Source organism: Bolinopsis microptera, chromosome 11 (genome assembly GCF_026151205.1).
Source record: "Bolinopsis microptera isolate Bmic1 chromosome 11, MBARI_Bmic_1.0, whole genome shotgun sequence".
NCBI classification, from domain to species: Eukaryota; Metazoa; Ctenophora; class Tentaculata; order Lobata; family Bolinopsidae; genus Bolinopsis; species Bolinopsis microptera.
Genome location: NC_087082.1, coordinates 19,970,169 through 19,990,428, shown reverse-complemented (window position 1 = coordinate 19,990,428; position 20,260 = coordinate 19,970,169). Strand labels below are relative to the sequence as shown.

At 37.2% G+C, this 20,260-nt stretch overlaps 1 protein-coding gene across 1 annotated transcript in view; it reads left to right on the top strand.

Annotated features, from left to right (window-relative positions):
• The window catches only part of LOC134822809 (chitooligosaccharidolytic beta-N-acetylglucosaminidase-like), a gene marked incomplete in the record, with an annotated part of 941,725 nt that overhangs the window by 603,103 nt on the left and 318,362 nt on the right, over positions 1 to 20,260 (top strand).

Below are 20,260 nucleotides of genomic sequence, written 5' to 3'. Positions count from 1 at the left end.
TTTAAATTAAACCTTGAGTCATTTTTTTTTTTTTTTTTTTTTTTTTCTTTTCTTATCAAGCACGGGAAAAAATAAATAAGTAAATATATTAAAATAAAAATAAGGTTTTGTATAATAATGATTAGACAGCAATAATGACTTTACTATCCTTTATCTAACTTGTTGTTAAATTTACCTATCATTATTATAATTTACCTATCATTATTTAGCTATTATTATTACTACATTTAACAATATATAACAATGTTAACAACATTTAAGCAACATATTGAATATTATATGACCAAAATGATAAATTTTGAGAAATATTTAGCAACATTGACCGACATGACTCTATATTAAGCATCATTATGCAACATTGATAAACATTTGACAGCATTTGACAACATTCAACGATATTGAGCAACATTGTGCAACATTGAGCAACATTTCAGCAACATTTGAACAACATTGAATAATATATGCCCATGAATGAACAGCTTTACGAATTATTTAGCACCATTGAACAACATTAGGTAAGATTATACATCAGTGAGTAACATTGAGCAACATTCGACAACATATTTGACAATATCTAACGATATTAGGTAACATTAGACAGCATTAGTAACATTTGAGCAACATTTGAACAACACTAAGTATTCATTCAGTATTTATTCAGTATTCAGTATTCATTCAGTATTTATTCAGTATTCATTCAGTATTCATTCAGTATTCATTCAGTATTCATTCAGTATTCAATCAGTATTCATTCAGTATTCATGCAGTATTCAGTATTCATTCAGTATTCATTCAGTATTCATTCAGTATTCATTCAGTATTCAGTATTCAGTATTCAGTATTCAGTATTCAGTATTCAGTATTCAGTATTCAGTATTCAGTATTCAGTATTCAGTATTCAGTATTCAATATTCAGTATTCAGTATTCATTCAGTATTCAGTATTCAGTATTCAGTACTCATTATTCAGTATTCAGTATTGTTCAGTATTGTTTAGTATTGTTCAGTATTCAGTATTCAGTATTCAGTATTCAGTATTCAGTATTCAGTATTCAGTATTCAGTATTCAGTATTCAATATTCAGTATTCAGTATTCAGTATTCAGTATTCAGTATTCATTCAGTATTCATTCAGTATTCATTCAGTATTCATTCAGTATTCATTCAGTATTCATCCGCTTTTTTAAAAAAATTTAATCTTCATTCAGTATTCGTTCAGTATTCATTCAGTATTCAGTATTCATTCAGTATTCAGTATTGTGTAGGATAAGGTGACGGATTTCACCTTGTCCGACACAAGAAAATATTCCGCTCACAAAATACCAGGAAACAGAACACGCGGAACATCAATCGATGAATTGCTAACAGATACCAAGCAAATATTTACGGGTATGGTTAAAGAATTGGGAACAGTAATTGTCATGGTGCACTTTATGGTTGCATCTTTATTCATTGCGTCATACTACCTAATGGAGATCTGATATAATTTTAGAAAGTAGAAAATATCTAGACCAGTTCTTGACAAGAGATTTGTGTCAAATACATTGCACAGATGTTACTGTAGCAATGCTGTACAAGACTTATGGCTATAATACAATGACGTATTATTCTTGAGCTGCTTTTGAGTAACCACATGCATCCTGAAAGTGCTCTTTATAAATTAGATTTCATATCAAACAGTCAATGTTACGTGACCGACTACGGTAAAAGAATTTAAAACTGAAGCATAAAGTTAAAGATAATAACAATTAAAGCTGAAGCAGAGTCAAAATTTACGCAACACACAACTGAACGCTGAATGATAGTGTAAACAAAGTTCCAGGTGTTGTCCTGAAACGGTACACTCTGTCTCTAGCTAAATTTAGAAAGCACATTAGTCACCATCTCTACACTTTATCAGTACACTTTACCAAGGTCGCTGCGTGCCAGATGTTAACATTGTTGATACTTGGTGTTTCATTTATATCTAGAGACTATCTGAATAGAATACGATTCCTCAAATTAAATAAATGTACAGCTTCATCTTCAACTACACAAGTCACGTGACTAGATAATTTATGTGACAGGTGAAGCTGGTTACATGAAACCGCTGCACCAATCAAACAGAAAAGAATGGCTTCGACTGGGATTCGAACTTGTAATCTCCGACTAAAAAAGCTGGCAGATTAGTCAACTGTGCTAAAGCTAAATGTACCTCAATTTTTGGGGTAAATACAGCTCGAAAAACTCCCATTGTACTACTTATATTGCTACTGGTCAAATTAAATGTCACTTGTTAGCGGGCTATATCATGAGCGGGCTGTAGAGATATCGGGCCCTTTGACAGCGGGCTGGTGAGAGCCCGCTATGCGAAAAAGCGCACGCTGGTGGATATAGATTACTGATTAGTTACCATGTATTAGGGTCATCTCGATTTTGGAGGGATAGCAAGTGCTTTTTAAGGTTAGATTTAATAATACCTGACGAGGCTGATAAGTCTGAATTTTTGGAAGAACCCGGGATTATTATCCCATCTTCATTTGCACTACATATTTTGAATACATAGGGGCTGAGGTCATTCCAAATTTTCGTAGAGGTGTACAAAAAGTTCAGTTGGGAGATATCTAACCTCAGTAATGGGACAATCAGACGAAGTTTTTCATTTCTAGGACAGAACTTGAAAAGATCTTTAATCGACTGGGGGACATCAAATTTAAGAATTTTGAATAGTTCCATAAATGTATGATACATGTGCAGATTCTCCAGGTTCATAATTTTCTGCTCAGTGAACAGCGGTTTAGTGTGTTCAAGACAGTATTTCTTGCTAGCCAGTAGCCATATGTCATTATAAGTTCTTGGACGTGCACAGGTTAAGTAGTATTCTTTAAGATCAAAATTGGGAATGTTACCAAATAGCAGTCTTATACAATATACATCATTTTTGAATTGCAAAGATTTTATTCAGCTTATGTTTAGGGATCCCAGTCCAGCAACTTATACAATAGCTAAGATGTGACATAAAAAGAGCATTTTATAGTTTCAAATGTTCAGATTTGGCCGGGAATGAATTTGCAAATTCTCTTAATCGATAATACCAATTTTGACTCTATATCCACTGTTATTCACCATGGATTTGTTTGTTATTAAATAGTTTTTCATAAATTTTTGGATTTAGATTAATTCGATGTAATGGGTCCAAGTTACTGCGGACATAGTTCACTATGTGTTTACCGTGTTTGGGTGCCCATCATATTTTACAGATGGGGGCGATATTTTGAACGATTCTATTTTATATTCATCTATTGCTGTACTCTGTAAAATTTGAAAAGTATTTAATAAAAAAAATACAATACTGTAGTTCAGCTGTAAAGATAGATGATTAAAATGTGTTTTCCAACTTAGCTGTTCGTCTATTATAAACCCCTCCGGGATAGAATAAGATTCTGATAATCCCGGCTCCCGCTAAATAGATTTTGATAATCCCGGCTCCCGCTGTTAGTTTTTTCCCGCTGAATGAATAACCCCGGCAAAGTTTCTATAATCCCGTCCCGCTAATTTGGCTCAACAAGATTTTTTTTGTTTTGATATTCCATGAGAATTTCAACCGCGCACTGTCACGTGTTTTGATGACGTGTATCACGTGACTAACTACTACGACGCGCTTTGGTAAAAAATGTCACGTGACCTATGGCTTAACGTAAGAACTATAAATACACTTGATCTACGTATCGGTCTTACTGCAGGCGCTGGCAAAACTCCAGCACACTGCGTACATTACTTAAACTCTTACATTACTTGGACCAGTTCCAGAACGACGGTTACATTTGTCCGGTTAATTTTGTCGTAGCAATTGCCCTGTTTGATATAAGCCATGTATTATAGTCGTATACTTTGATGAAACTCATGACACGATATCATTATTAGCTCCACCTTTTATCGCTTGCCAGGCTTAATTCGACGCCCCTTATCGATATCCATTCAACGTTCTGACTGAGGAATAACGTTTAGATATAACGCCAATTTCAAATATCATAGTACCTTAGTTGTATTTATTTGGTAGTATAATATACTCCCCAATTCCATTTCATATTTTCCATACTGATCTCATATAGCTAGAATTATGAAATTTGTTGGTCCTAGCACTAACCCGGAGGGGTTTATAACACATAACACCGGCACGCTTAAGTTATATTAAAATAACCCCTCGTGCTAAAGCACGTCGGGGTTATTTTCATAATAATCCCTCGTGCTTCGCACTCGAAATTATTATAAATTTTTCCCGCGCGTCGCGGGAAAAATTGAAATATAATCCCTGCGCATGCCGGGGTTATGTGTGTTATCACCCCAAGAAACTTTGTACATTGAACTTTTTTTCGGTGACCGACAATTAGGAACCTCTCATTTCGGCCTCCCACAGGTATCACATCACATGGCCCAATTAGTGACGAATCATTTGTGATGTGATCCATATTATAACCATCCTAACAGCCGGACAACCAAGAACCTGGGTAGGGTTCACATGACAGTTTAGTAAGTAGCTGTGTATTATGAAGTATATATCCAAGGATATGAGCCGGGTCCGAAAGGGGCTGGTTCTCGTATCCAAGGATGTGAGCCGAGCATGCAATAGGAGTGATACGAGACATACAATCACAAGTGCGAGAGTTGATCATCTGTTAATATTTTTTTAAAATCTAGACACTTATTTTACTTCGGAGTATTCCAACAGCCATATTGTTACACAAGTGCAACCAGCCAAATACAGGAAGCCGAAGGATTTGTTTTTAGCCAGTGACGGTTAAGGCTAACCAACTGCGCTACCTGGCCGTACAACCGAACTTCTGGTATATATACTGAAACGTGAACATGAAGATATCGGTTTCAATTCAACATGCCTGCTTTCTCCAAATTCATCGAAGGACAGAGAGGATCTCAACAGCTGGTGGACACGGACGGGTACATCTACTCCAGAAAGAAGGCTAAAGATACAGCCATTTACTTTGCTTGGCGATGCCGGAAGCACAACCCTCCTACCAAGTGTCCCAATCATGCCTACCTCAACCTGTCAGATAACTCTTTATCCCTTGGCTCCAAACTCCACAACCACCCTGCTGACAACGCTGCACCACAGAAGCGTGAAGTCTGCACAGCACTTTGAAGCGAAGACCTCAGAAGAATTCATCCTCCCCTCTACCTGCACCTCCACGAGCCCTTTGTTCTCTTCGACGGAAAGACAGATCGGAACGTACGAGTCGTTGCCTTCTCTACAGCCCGGAACCTTGATACGCTGGCAGAGTACAACAACTGGATTGCAGACGGTACGACTGCACAATTCATGCTGTTAATGACCAGAAATGTTTGCCGATGATTTATATTTTGACTGGAGATAAGAAATGTTTAAAGTATCTCAAGAGGTTCCTAGTTGTCGGAGCTGATTGGATTTCCCAAGCTTGCATGTTAATTAGTTAACTAGGTAAAATCGAAAGGTTCCTAGTTGTCCGTCAGCCCTTTTTTTAGCTTTTTACCATCTATTGAAATCGTCAGATTCCTGTTAAAGGGTCGTGTTCTGGCACAGGTCTGTGTTGCTTTTAACAAACCTGGCTGAAAACTTTATTTTTCTCTTACATAAAATCTTCAGTCGCATTGGTGGGTCGGAGTGCCCCTGATAATCTACACTATTGACCGGATTGTACGGTGGTCAAGGCGGTTCAACCCGACGATTGTGTACAAGGCTATTGAGCATCCTAGACCTTGTCTGGAACTAATAAAACAAATATTTAATAAAACAAATATTTATTTTTACGGCACAATCAAACAATATCAATAATAAATAAATCAGGGGAGGTTTAAAGAGGTTTCAAGTGCTGAAGGCCACTGCTTATCTTTAGGATTTGAGAGTGACCTGTGCTTGAAACCCCCTCAACCATCCACTACGTCAATATAATTATTATACAAATATAGAAAAATATAATAATCTAAAATTACTTATTGGTTTAGTTTGGTGACACAGGAGAGCCCAGTTGAGTTTTCAGTTAAACAAAAATTCAGTTAAACAAAAATTCAATTTTATGCCATTTATTACAGAGTAAACAAGTTTACAATAAATCAATTTGATATTTAAAGGGATCCTAATTCAATGTGTAGTATGGTTGTCACTCTTTAAATAGATTAGATATAGGTTGACGGGGCAAAGGAGTGTGGGTGCTGTTCGCTATTGCTCACACCAAACGGCAACCTAGTAAATGTTTTGTATGGACACCGGTCTCCATCACGATAAAAAATTAGGATTGTAGAATTTATTGTATAACTTTTAGTGCAGTGGAGGAAGCGGTGTGGTGCATTAATAGAGTGACAGCCTACTGATTGAGCATAAACTATTTAAACTATTTTCACAACTACAATTAAATACATTTATTTAGGCATGGCTACCGATGAGTAATCCGTTGGAGTAAAGTCTGCCGGTGTCCTGGGTGTGATGGATCTGAGTTAGATGGCAGGTTGTGGAGGTGGTAATCGTTTCTTCCTATTGCCCTGGTAGTCTTGTACTGCCAGGGCTCCTGCGGTCTGGTACGAGGTTAGTTTAATTGTTAGAGATCTAGTGATGTTTGAAATTTGTTAACTCCTTTTAGCTACTTCTCCCTTAGATAAGTATTGCATTCTTTTTTCTGCTATACAGTTCTTTACGACAACTCTGTTCATTATAATTCAAATTTTTTCACTCTGAACTATAAATCTCTGGCCTATTGACTGTTTCAGATCCAGATTGCTAGGGTTTATAACGGTGCCACTGAAACATCCTGCTGTTGATCTCTTATCCGGATCACCCAGTCTCCTCCCGATCCTCCCACACTTCACAACAAGATGCCAACACTGCCCGCCAACTTCCTCGCCTTACTGCAAAACTTATCTCTTGAAGTAAAGCAACACATGCATACCCTCCTCACTGAGAGTATCCTGGACAGTCTGAAAGAGGAAAAGCTTGCTTCAAAGATAGAACGGTTAGATGAAAAGAAGAAGGAAAAGAAAACGAAGAAGGAAACTACTGTTCAAAATGTCTCGTATAGCCCACATGCGCTCGTAGAGCACGTCCCAGTCCTCCCTGGAATGGACGAAAATCTATTCAAGAAAATCACAGAAGAATTGGATTCAATGAATCTTGAAGGCAAATCTAAAAAAGTCCACACCCTATGGCTAAGCCCTTCATCAGAAGACTACTGCTTTGGTAACATAGTTAACAAGCCACATCCCATCAACAACTTCCCTAGCATCTTTAAGTTGATGGGACTTATTAATGACCTCCCCTCCACCACCAACAACATGGATGCTTGCCTTGTTACTAGGTACGACACTCAGCAAGCTAAGTTAAGCCTCCATAAAGACGATGAAGACCTAATAATATCACAGTCCAGCTCCATTTGCACTTACTCAATAGGAGCTCCACGGTCACTTGAGTTTGTACTGGATACAACCCAAGTAGAACAACGCACAACTAGGGCCTCTAGGTCAAGGCCAGCCCAAGAGTTGATTAACGCAGACTTCACCCTCCCTGCCACCAATGGCACACTGAACATCATGAAGCCTGGTGCACAGCAAGTCATGAGGCACAGGATTGCCCCAGGAGTTGCACCTTCTGACAATGAAACTTGTTGGAGGTATAGTCTCTCCTTCAGAAAGTTAGCCACACCTTCCTCTTCCTCTTCCCCTTCATCTCCTATTCTTCCCTCTCCTACATCCGACAGTCCTAATAAAGTATCCCCAAAAGCCCCCATCACAGACTCTCAAAAACACCAGAAGTCTATCATTCTCATTGCTGGTGACTCCTTTGCTGCTCGATTGGACGCTGATCGCCTCAGTAGAGGTAAAGAAACTGTCACCAACATAGCTAAGGGTGGGCTTAAGATCTCAGCTATACAGAAATCTATTGAGGCCTTTTATACAAAGAACCCTCTTGTGCAGGTAAAGAAACTGTTCTTAAGCTTCGGTGCCAACGACATCCGGTACTGTACCCAGGGGGTCAATCATCTCAAGACCCCTGTGAGTGACCTTATGAAGACAGCAAAAAAACTTTATCCAAATGCACGTGTTTTTGTACAAGCTATTCCACCAGTCCACCCCAACGGACAAGAGAAAATCCCTGGTAATGTTTGTGCTATGAATAATTTGATCTTTGATCGCTGCTCTAGGCATAAACTGTTTTACCTTGATGTTTTTTGGGCATTCTTAGACCGCTATGGAAACAGAAACGAGAGATTATTTCCTAAGTGTGACAATAGGGGCTTTTATGATATTCATCCCAGCCCCAAGGCTGGGATGCCAGTGTTGGCAAAGTTCTATCTCAGAATCATACACTCAAAGTGGTTTAATCCAATGGGATACTGATGTGGTAATCCAAGTCAATATTTCAATTTTTCATTGTCTGCATCAGTATCCTATTGGATCTGATCATTTGGATGTTATTTATATGTATTCAAACGAAGTGATAGCATAATGTATGTTACTTCATATTATAGCACAATACCTAACAAAACACAACGGCGAGACACAATTCTGTTAATAATATACTTAAAAGTTCCATGGGAATATCGGCTCAACAACACCGTGTTGCAACTGGTATGTTTTCTAGGTATGTTATCATCAGTAAAAGTAATAGAGGTAACGGGGAAAATTTGTTGTCCTGTCTTCTGTCTCGTCATATGTTATGTGCTCTATTGGGTATATTTTATTTTTATGTTATTTTGTATATATTTTCTTTGACTATCGATGCTAATATACTACCTAGTGCTCCCCTCCAACCTAAAATACACTCTGTACCATGTTTGAGGTCATCCATAAATCTTTACTTTATGGTAATATTTTGTACCATTTTTCTCAGACACTTTAAACTTGTGTACAGGGGGGAGAGGGGCATTGGGACAGCCTTAGCTGCAATTTCTGTAAAATTGCTATCTACCACAAAAACCGAACTGTCACCTACCATGTCACCGAAACAGACTGTTAAGTTAATTTTTAATATTACCAGCAGCTGGCTTGGGGTCATGTCTAGGTGTGGTCTGGTTTTTCTATCTCTCCTTAATATTTCCCTGATAGTAATTTGTAATTGTTCCTTACTGAACCCTGGACCAAATTTATCCGTTGTTTACAATAATGTCCATGGTTTCCTAAATACCCGCGATCTAGCATCAGGAACACCACCACTAAATATGACCAAGATACATGAATTCCATGGTTATATCTACAAACATAAGCCTCACATCATTATTCTAAACGAGACATGGCTGAAAAATTCCATTCTCAGTAATGAGGTGCTCCCTGACAAATACAAAGTATTTAGGCTTGATCGATCCTTAAGATCGCATCCAGTGGATGCAACCCAGCCCAAGAAATTCAGAAAAAACGGTGGTGGTGTTCTGATTGCCCATAGAACAGACATTGATATCTCGAGTCTAAAGTTCTCAAAGGTTAGTGTTCAAGCTGAATTATTATCAGTCATAATTAAGACTCAGTGTGGAAGAAACTTTTGCATATCTACATTCTATAGAGTAGGAACACTTGGCTTAGATAATTTTGAATCTTTCAAGAAACATTTTGTTACGTTAGCATCTGCCAGAAAGTTGCAAAGACACATTCTGGTAGGGGACTTTAATTTAGCTTCGATTTCCTGGCCAGATGGTCAGTCATCTTGCCAGCTACATTCCAGCTTTGTAAATTTTCTCACTGATGACCTCGGACATACACAACTTATTAGCTCCCCTACTCACAAGTCAGGCAACACCTTAGATCTTGTGTTCACTAACATTCAGAACCTTATTAAGAATGTTAAAGTTTTAGATCAAAACGAAATGTGTATGTCCGACCACTTTTGTATCACATTTGACATTGATGTTAAGACCAAGTATATTAAGCAGCCTAAAAGAAAGATCTTTAATTATAGTAAAGGTAATTTTAGGGGCCTGAATTCTGAGTTATTTAGCATCGATTGGGATAGTATATTTGAGTGTAATGATCCTTATCTTGCCTGGAGTCGATTCAGAGGAGTTCTTGATGCAGCCTGTGACCGATGGATCCCTAAAAAGACCATTAAGTCTCAGTTCCAGCCCCATGGTATGACTCCGAATGTGATCGTCTCCTACGAAATAAGGAGAAATGGAGAATAAGGCATAAAGGGAGCAACTCTGAGTCTCATAAACAAAAGTTTCGTGCATTTCGAACAAAATTTAAAAATATAATGGACGAAAGAATGAGACTCAGTGTTGAGGATGACTCCGATGATGCTCTTATCTCCAAGAAATTCTGGACCTACGTTAAATCTAAATCAAAGTCAACCAGGATCCCTGAAACTGTTAAATATCATAATCGCTTTCGAAACAATCCATCTGATCAAGCTGCCCTTTTTAACGAATATTTTTATGAGCAGTTTTCTCAAGAGAGCGATTATGGCATTGACATAGATTTTCGTGATGATTGTTTTTCCAGTCTTGTGTTTAGTAAAGAAGATGTTCTGTTGATTCTTAAAAAGTTAAATCCTAACAAGGCCCCTGGCCCTGATGGGATTCATGGGAAAGTCCTCAAAAACTGTGCCCAAAGCCTTGCATACCCACTTAGTGTTCTATTTAACCTGTCCTTCTCAAGCGGATGCATACCCCCTGATTGGAAGCTGGCACTTGTAGTACCAGTGCACAAAAAGGGCGATAAGTCTTCGGTTGAGAACTACAGGCCTATCTCGTTAACATCTCTTGTAATGAAAGTCTTTGAAAGGTGCATAAAGACTGCATTATACGCTGCATGTTCTGATCTGTTGGATGACCGACAACACGGTTTTGTTAATGAACGTTCATGCACAACCCAAATGATACCTTTCACGGACAATCTTGCACTTGCACTGAACAACAGGTCCAGGACTGATATAATATATTTTGATTTTGCGAAAGCTTTTGATAGCGTTTCGCATGACCTCATTTTAAGTAAATTAAAGAATATTTTTAATGTCGATGGACTAATGCTTAAATTTATCAAGTCCTATCTTGAGGGGCGACAACAACAAGTAGTGATAGGAGGCCAAACGTCTTCCTCTCTACCAGTTCGGTCTGGTGTCCCTCAAGGTTCTATACTTGGCCCTCTATTGTTTGTAATATTTATAAATGACATGTTCTCCTGTGTCTCTGAAGGCACCAATATCGCCCTTTATGCAGATGACACTAAAATTTGGAGGGAGATTCTTGGTTACCCTGACCATCACATAATCCAAAATGACATCAATAGATTGTATGATTGGTCAGTGAGAAATCGAATGAAGTTCCACCCACAAAAGTGCAAAGCCCTCTCTGTGTCCCTGCAAAGAAACGTGCTGGATAACTTGCCATTCAATACCTTCTTTTATAAACTTTCTGGAAGTGATATTGACTTTGTGCCCTCTCAGTCAGATTTAGGAGTCGCAATAAACTCCAGGTTTAATTGGGGTGCACAATGTAAAGCGCTTGTTTCCAAAGCTACCTCCAGACTTGGACTACTTAAGAGAACATGTCATTTCACTACTGATAAAAGGCAGAAAAGATCGTTCTATTTGGCGTTAATTAGGTCTATATTTGAACATTGTTCTGTCATATGGTCCCCTCAATCTGCAACTCATCTTCAACAATTTGTTGCTATCCAAAAGAGGGCTATTAAATGGATCAATGGTGAACCCTACTCCAGTTATAATGACGATAAACTTGCTACAGAGCAAAAGAAGCTAAATATTCTCCCTGTCATGCAGAAGTTTATTTATAACGATCTTATGACCTTCTATAAAATAGTGAATAGCATAATCCCAGTTTCGCTTCCTACTTATATAGTCCTATGCCGCCCAGAGGGCACCCGATACACTAGGCACAATGCTCAAATAATTGACAGGTCGGATACTTCAACTTACATGAGTACCACTGTGCCCTGCTCGGATGCCTTCCGAAATAGCTTCTTTCATAGATCTATGCTGAAATGGAATAGTCTACCAGTATGTATCCGGCAGTCAGAGCGGATTTCTACTTTTAAGGCCAATCTGATCAAGTACCTCTGGGCTGCCGATACAGTCTGGCCAGACTAGTTTCAGAAATGTGTTTTTGTTGGTTACAATTCTGTCCGTCCATTTCCTATCTGCTTGTCCTTCTTTTTTCTTCTATCAGTTGTGACGGAATTGTAATGAACAAAATCCATATATAATTATTTATGATATGTTTGATTTCTTGTTATTGTATGTCATTCAAATTTGGTAGACGGCCCCAACGTTAATGTGGCTTTTGCTATGTGTTGGTTCAGCCGAATTAATTATTATGTTTAATCAAGTTTATTTTTCTCGTTAGTTGTCATCCGGCCAAACATTAAGCAACTTATATTGCAGCACCATTTTTCAATTAGAATATTAAAATATGTCATTGTAATTTTGCATGGCTGAAATGTAACGCTTGATTTGTATATATAATAATTAATTGAATTTTCAAATAAAATAATGGGTATATTTTTGGACCTAAAGGCTTTACTATGGCAACTTTAAAATTGGTTCTTTTAATCATTTATTAAATATCACTTTAAATATATATAAATCTGGAATCTGTTCACACTGTGAACCAGTCCTATAAAAAAACCTCTTAAATCAAATATTTAAAACGTCTCAATAATGGAAATAGTCATACAATTAAGAAATTTACCAAATTCTTAATATCTACCTTAAGAGAAAAATACCTACCTAAGTCAATGTCTACCTGTAATACACTAAATATTAGGTTAAATACATATTACATAGGTGGTGGAGTCAGCACACATTTACCAAAATCAAAAATTTTTTTAATAGGAGGAACCTGTGGGCCGAGAACACTGGATTAAATTTGTTGAAGGGGATTGTTTTCAAATGACAGCTGCATTATGTCATAATCGCTTGAAGTCCATGCTGAATCATTATAAGCACGTTTTAGTTTAGGTTTAGGTTTTAAATCATAGTTTAAAAGGTTAGCCATGTTTCATGGCAGAGAGAGATATCATGTGTGCAGAGCCGTACCGGATGTAGAATTTGAGATATAATATAGATTAGTTACCATGTATTAGGGTCATCTCGATTTTGGAGGGAAGCAAGTGCTTTTTAAGGTTAGATTTAATAATACCTGACGAGGCTGATAAGTCTGAATTCTTGGAAGAACCCGGCATTATTATCCCATCTTCATTAGCATCACATATTTCGAATACATAGGGGCTGAGGTCATTCCAAATTTTCGTAGAGGTGTACAAAAAGTTCGGTTGGGAGATATTAGACTCTTGCTGAAAACAGATGAATACCAACGAGTTTTGAGATTTTAAAAGACGCGCACGAAGGCGTCTCTTCAACACACTACCTATAGTTTATTCTTCCAAACTCGAAGTTTCTGCAAGCGGGTTTTAGACAAATGTTATGTCTCTGCAAGCAGGTTGGAACTCAAGAAAGGAAAGTTTGGGGGAAGTGTTGTTCACTATAAACTAACCTGTTATTCCTAATAGGCATGTTTGTTTTATACCTACTCAGCAAAGTCAGCTACAATATCAGCTACAACATCAGACAGTGACCTGGTCTCCGTTAGGGTGTTATACAAGAACTAATTGTTTATATTTATTAATTGTTTATATTTATATTTATCATTTGAATAAACTGTATTCGATTAAAGTGTTTCACGGTCAATCCAATAGGAACAAGTTAAACACTCAGTAATGGGACAATCAGACGAAGTTTTTCAAGTTTTTTTTCTCCAAGTTTTCAAGTTTTTTCAACTAAGGATGAGGAAGAAGGGCTGGAAACAGCATGCTGGCCAGGTGAGAAATACAGCACAACATGACGCGTAGTCATATAGTGGTGAACAATCTAGTCACATCTATAGTTAATTCATGTTAATATGGTTATAGTTCATACAGAATAAATGATAAATACTCAATCCTAGTTATTAAGACTATTTAAACAGTTTCTAAACTGCTGCCAAATCATCTCAATATCAGAGTTTAGAAGCACTTACAGTACCTTGTTCAATTATTCATTTATTTATTTTATATGACGGCCAATTGTTGAAATGTTTTATTCGAAAGAGAGTTGTGAGATTACACATTTAATTGTTGCAACTGTTTAAAACAAATCATAGTCATTGCTAACGTATTAATGTAAAACTGAAAATTCAAAGTTATTTAACTATGTGCTTATTAATTAATACTTCAAAAAGTAATGTAAGTTGTAAAGTAAAATGTATTTAAATTTCTTATTTAAAAAAACATCAGTTAAAAATAGTACGGTAAGTAATAATTTACACTTTAAAGAAAAATATTCACACTGCACACAACATTTACTTTTTAAATTTCAAAATAAATCTTTAAATTTCTCGGTGAATGCCGATTTATAAAAAGGTTCAAAACGATTTAAAGTTATCTCTCAAAAAAATCCAATGCCATTTATTAATCGATTGCATTTCTTAAAATGTTAAAAGGGATACCGGTTCTACTGCTCGGTACGGTGTACAATGTTTACCATCTTCAGTGGTAGGTTAATACTAGTGAAATTGTCCATTAAGATAGCTTGAAATGTCTGGTTACAGCAGTATCTCACAGTGGCGGAGGTCCGTGTCTTTTCTCGTGATCTGAGGCTCGTTCCTGGATTCTGAAATGGTCGAGTGACAAAAATCTGGTATCATATATAATAGTCGTTATATATATATTGAATATTGATTGTTATTATTATTAATTATTAACGTTATGTTCTTCCCTAGCCTCTATGATTACGTGTTAACAGATTGTTTTATTTCTACGCTCACGCTACTACAAAAGAGCCACTAACCGTCCAATGCTGCCGATAATGGTTCTAACCGTGAGGCTAGAAACACGGCTATAAAGAAGAATTTAGCATGCTTTATTGCAATGACAGATGAAAACAAATACAAGCTGTTGAAGTCACTGACCGTAAAAAAGATGGAAGACTGCTGCAGCTACGAGGAATGTAAAAAGCAAATACTAAATCACTTGGCCCCGGCTCCAAAGTTCGCACAGAGGTACAAACTGAGAAGCTGCGTGCAGGAGGGCGAGGAATCTACACGAGGAATGTACACTCTGTACATTGTACAGCAACCTATGTCTCAAGACTTACAACTATCGCAAACGAATGCGATTTCGCTAATTAGAACGAGGCAATACTGGATCAACTGCTCGCTGGACTTAGAAATCAAAAGGTTGTTTCCGAGTTGTTGACTAAATATGATCTAACCCTTGCAACTGCTGTCAAGGAAGCTTTAAGTCGTGAGGAAGCAAACAGAGTGGCTCAATTTATGAACAGTACGCTATCTTCTGGTGGAGAGTCATCGAATTCTGTTAACTTTGTCAAAAACCCAACCTTGGACGTGAAAAACCTTTATGGAAAGAAAGGGGAAGGTGGTTCGGGTGGTAAGCAGAAAAGTGCAATACAAAAGGGACTTAAATGTAGACGGTGTGGACTTTGTGGACATATTGGTGAAAATTGTCAAGTCCGGTGTCATATCTGCAAACGTATCGGACACATTTCCAAGAATTGCAAGCAAAACAGCTCACAACATTGAGCAAGGAGAGTCGAGTTCGGAGAGTTATGAGTTTGGTATGGATGAGTACTGTGAAAATGTGTTGGATAATGAGCTTTACCCCGAGTATTACAATGAGTGTAATTCAGTAGAGATCGAAAAAGGGAATGCTAATATATGTCCTCAACCGAAAGTTGCTTCCCTCCTGAAAACCAATGGTAAACACCAGAGTTCTTGTTTGTAACGTAAAAGTAGAAATGATCACGTTTCATGAAATGATAAGAATTATTGGATATTGATTGAACAGTTTTTAAAAGATTTCAGCGAAAAGAATATTCTTCCTCTTCTTTTACTACTCACAGCTCATAAAATAGTCAACAAAGGATTCACATTTTGTCAGCTGAAAGGTTCGTTCCCGCTGAGTAAGAATCAGAAATAAAGTATTGTATTATATGATACAAGTGTAACCCGGCCTTCGGCCGGGATTTCACTGCCGAAGTAAAAAAGGGTAGGAGTATTTACCCACTGAGTCAAAACCCGCATTAGGTGAGCAATTCTATTCGGAGTGCCCTCACGTATCCAATAGTATTTAAAAAAATAGTATCTTAAACAATAATCAATAGAAATTAACCCTTATTAACTCCGCATCACACCCGCACATTTGAAAACATGCATTACATTGTCGTATGAAAGTATGAACTCTCTCTACAGTTCAAACAGACCGCTTTGAGCGCTCCTTCCCCTAATAAGTTTAAAGTATTCATGACAGTGTTAATATTATATATGTACTAACAATACATAATATTATGCAGTAATGGGAGAGAGAGCAAGCCCTGTAACTCTTACCGTTTTCTTGATTAAGCTGCTCAAGCCATTTTATGCAACATTTGTGGTACAAATCCATTAATTAAACCACTTACCACCGACCGATTTAAAAACCCTTTACCATTTGACTTTCTTAAAGTTCTGTCGGCACTATACTACTATACCGAAAAAATCAGCGCCGACACACACACACACACACACACACACACACACACACACACACACACACACACACACACACACACACACACACACACACACACACACACACACACACACACACACACACACACACACACACACACACACACACACACACACACACACACACACACACACACACACACACACACACGCACACACACACACACACACACACACACACACACGCACACACACACACACACACACACACACACACACACACACACACACACACATACACACACACACACACACATACACACACACACACACACACACACACACACACACACACACACACACACGCACACACACACACACACACACACACACACACACACACATTGATAATGGCAAAACATTTAATGTTAAATACATATTTACAAATGATATGTATTTAACATTGAATAATGGTTATAAATGTTTATAAACACAAATAGGTCTCACAGTGATGGAGTTATGTGTCTTTTTCAGGGTATTCATTGCTTATCAATGCCATGAAGCTCGTTTCTGTAATCTGTATTCTGAAATGGCGATTTAATTGCTGAGTGACACATTATTGGTATTGTACATGTAATTTCTGGTAATCAGCACAGTTCATCTTCAAAATGCGAAAGTAAATTTGATCACAGTCAAGTTGAAAATAAGTTAGATAATAGCAATGTGTGTATCAAACAGCAATTGAATTTTAAGAATGCAACACAATAGAAGTGTTGCCGTATATCACGAAAAAGCACTCTAAAAAGGGGCATTTTAAACAACCTTCAATTCTGATTAAATGGTTGAAGCTGATATTCTCTCTTTCTTCCTGCTGAACATAGTCTTTATACAGCATCGTCTTCGTTCCTGGGTTGGTTATTAATAACTTAAGATAGGAGTAGATTATCATCAATTGACGATATAATGATCTTCTCGCTTTTAACATTTGAAAAGGAAAGCACCGGATTTTCAGTCAGTTTCTAATATTAGCTAAACTATATCACCAAGCTATCAATGGTGTATGTTGTTACAATTAACTAGATGTTACGTATTAAGTATAGGTACGTACCTTAATTGTAACTGCTGATCATACTTTCAACACTACTATATAACAAATAATTTGAGGATGTTACTGAAGATAGTAATGAAAATGTTTTAACACCTCAGAACTGTGTATTACTATTTACTACAGCTCAACCTGCTCAGTCTGACTAATTGGGAATATAAACTCTTGAAAAGCTGAAAGTATAGGTTTAAAAACGAAGGTTTATTAGGGCTGGATAAACTTCAACAGTTCAAAACTAATTACAACACTACAAATCTATTACATTTATTAAGTATTATGTAACGCGATGGAAATATTTTAAGCGGGTAATTTAAGTGGACATTTTTCTTACTAACCTTGAATTCTCATAAATTAATTGGAGCTGACATTCTCTCTCTTTCTTCCTGTTCATCTCTATTCTGTCGACATTCGTATAGAATTTATACAGCATCATCTTCGTTCCTGGATTTGTTAATTAATAACTTGAGATAGGAGTAGATTATCGTTGAACCTTATTAAGATCTTCTGGTTTTTGTCATTTGAAATGGAAATCACCGGATTTGCGGTTAGTTTTCTAATATTTGTTAGACTATATAATCATCAAGGGTTCATGTTGAAAAATTGAAATAGATTCTACGTACATCTCACGATTGTATTAAGTGTTTTGATTTAGACTTAATATATATATGAAGCAGAGTGTTTTACTATGTTATAATAACAATGCATTGTTTGTTAAATTTTTGAGTTTAAATTTATCTTACATTTATTTTTCTTTGTCAAATGCTGTTGTGTTGATATCTCAGAGCAGGTTACCTCGATAACTTTTCTTGGGACCTTTGGGTACTGGGTTTCTGCTGTCATACTTTTCCTCCCGGAAAACTCAAACAAACCGTTTCTTATTTAGATATCTAGGTTAGATTGCAGTATCATCTGAGCTATTGGTCATAGCCCATCAACTGTAAAATTAAATTAAATCAGTTTTCTATAGTAATATAACCATTAACCAACTCTCCCCCTTACGACATTATTTTACCCCCTTTCGTCGGTTCTGGTGATACTATCCTGGTTGTATGAAGAGTTTAGTTATCCTCTTGTAGTGATGCTATGGCCATTTAGCGTATTCGCTTCTACAATACCTGTATTTATACACTCGGGTTCATTAAATTCGAAACTAAATTCCGTCCCTGAGGTACAGGTCACCTCGCTGCTCCCTTTATTGAGAGCTCTGGATTCAACACAATTCACTTCCATCACGGTTCCTGGAACTACTGGGAACTGTGTTGTTGTTCTGATCGCAGTTATCCACTCAGCCTTCAGTCCCTTACAGCTCACTGTCGATATGTCATATCAAATCACGTTAAACTGATTAATTAAGTTGTGTGATACAATTATTATTTTGACGGTTTCTTATGTTCTCTTCCGCGATTTAGTTTTCCTGTCCCAACCTGAACCCTCTCAAGCAGCTTCTAACATAACTATACTATCGTTTGCTCGGGAGTCCAAGTCTCAAATACTGTATAATATTGAACCAAAACAGTTTTGATTTTTTTGGTAAAATAATTTACTGCTTATGTTCAAGATATTTTGTAAAAACATCAGTTTTCGATTGATAATTGTTTTAACCTTTAGTAGCTGAAAATGGCTTGTCTCCATGATGTCTACTACAAAATATTCAATATTTCTAAATTATAGTTAGCTATTTTGCAATCCGCTATCGCCAATATGATTATAACTCTGCCTTCATTGAAAGAATGTGATTTATCTCATTCGGAAAACAGTAACTGATAAAATTATTACCACTTTATTCAGTTATAATTAACAATATGCTAACTAATAACTATCCTATATCCCATATCCTATATATGTGTTATATTATGTTAAATAACACACTTGAAATTTAGACAGAAAACACGTAATCACGATGCTTGTTGTCATTAATCACCTGGTTGTGGTCTGTAGTAATCAGATGCTGTGTCATGGGTTTCGAACTTTATCTTTGCCACGTCTCTGTTCCAGATAGTGCTCCAACTACCGCCACTACACGTTGATAGCAGTTTGTTAAGCACCTCTACCTCGTTACAGTGTATCACTAGTCTAACACCTGCAGTTTCGGTTATACGCCACACCTTGTCAGTAGCAGAGGGGGGATTAACAGGGAGGTTAGTCCAGGGTTCGCAATAGTCGAGAAAGTATCGTAGAGTAGGGGAGAAGGAGAGTTGGACTTCTCCTGCATTCTCTCCCCCTGCAGATTTGAGGTACAATGCCACCTTATCGTTACTCCCCACCCCGCTATCAGTTCTAACTTCTATAGGTGTCGACTCAAGATCCCACTCTATAATCACCCCACTTTTGACTGGTAACCAACCTGTTAATTGTATGTTTAACTCATAACTACCGAGCAACGATTAATGAATATCATTAATTTATTATTTAAAGAAGAGGTGTTCAAGCAAAATTGTAAAGGAATTGTAAGATTGTCGCCCATAGTTTATCTCAGAATTTAAGGGTCCGACCATACTATGACTGTTTTCACCATGACCGTTTTCATAGTGCAGTCAGATGTAATGCCAACAGGCACGACAGTCATGACCAGAGGCACGTAGTGTGATTAGAGGATACGCGACAACTCCTCAGGCACGCCAGGGAAATCTTTTCAAAAACCGTACCTACTTACCTTGCTAAAAATCCGTGCCTGACGTGACTGCA